This window comes from Anneissia japonica, unplaced genomic scaffold (assembly GCF_011630105.1).
Source record: "Anneissia japonica isolate Jap-2015-1 unplaced genomic scaffold, ASM1163010v1 scaffold585_len4108843_cov191, whole genome shotgun sequence".
NCBI lineage: Eukaryota > Metazoa > Echinodermata > Crinoidea > Comatulida > Comatulidae > Anneissia > Anneissia japonica.
The window spans coordinates 3,055,211-3,056,639 of NW_022716829.1; positions in this window are offsets into that span (position 1 = coordinate 3,055,211).

A 1,429-nucleotide genomic window follows, 5' to 3' on the forward strand; every position below is an offset into this window, starting at 1 on the left:
TCGATGATAATGTTGGCATTTCTTCAAGTTCATGTTTTTGATGTTGCTGATTTGTAAATTGACGATTCATCTGTTGTTCATCTGTTACATTATCAACATCAATGTTATTTTCATCCTCTTGCTTCATAATGAGAAGTTGCCTACCATCATTTTGCTGCAACAAAACTGTTCCATCAGCTGCTGTGTCTGTAATTTCCTCCTCAACTTGTTCCGCTGGAATAAATAGACAGTGCTCTCCATTTTCAGACATTGCAATGTATCCCTCTTGTTGAACCAATTGTTCTTTAGTGTCGTTTGCCCCATCTAACTCCGTTGAGACTTCACTTTGACTAGGCCTAACACATATCGGATCTACTTTAGAATCTCTAGGCCTATTCGTGACATCATTGCTGTGTGCTTTTGAACCAACCTCTCCCTCGGACGCGGCGTTGACGTTGGTAATGCCAGAAGAATCATCGTGATGATTTGCTGGTAGTAGATTGGGCTTCGTCGAATTTCCATTAAGAGCTACCAAATTCACATTAGAAGATGTGATCTGCACTTGTTCATTTACAGGAGAGCCTGTATCTTCACCGGATTTATTGTTTTCCATTATAAAGGAAATCCAAAAAAAAAAACAAAACGGTGGATCACCCACCAACAAATCCGACGGTATTTTATTTTTCTCGCGGTTCTTCGACCCTTCTCAGTACTGTCTGCGCTTCCTGCGTAACTTCTAGCGTGCCGTCACGCGGATATCACCGACTTTTTTTGTGGGATGTTAAATTTTCGAATAACGCCTTCTGATTGGCTTAAAGTATGTAACGGTATTGCACATGCGTATTAATAATTTTGGAACAAGGTCGCGTGGACGGCACGCGCCTGTGCACTGCCCAACAACGCGCGGTGATAATGGCTCCAGAAATTTGCCGAGTGGGATCCGCAAAGTACTTAAATAGGCCTATAATGTATTACCCGAGTATTCAACCTTTTTAAGCTGGTGGGTAGTGAGGTGGTGGTGGGGGGGGGGGGGGAGAGTTCCAATTTTTGAGACCAGCGGCGGGCCGACATTATTGTGTACTTCCATTTTCTTTTATAGCGGTGTATTCGAAATAGAAGGGGCCAGGGAACAACTTTCACATAGGGTAAGATAAAACCCCAGCCCCACCGTACCATGGTTGGGCAGAGGCGTGCGGAAAAATAGAATGGGCGCACGCCCCCCCCCCCCACACAAAAAGTTTTTCCCTCAGTGGCCCCATTCGAAAACTTCGAAGCTAAAAAAAAATAGGCCATGCTTATGCTCAAGAAAATGGGTTAATGCTTTCTCAACTTCCCTTTATTGACGTTCATCAAAACACATAAAATACTGCGTTCAAGAGATATACTTTAACATATCTGTCACGGTTAACGTGTATTCGGGAATCTAAGAAGCAATATTTTTCAGTGGGCG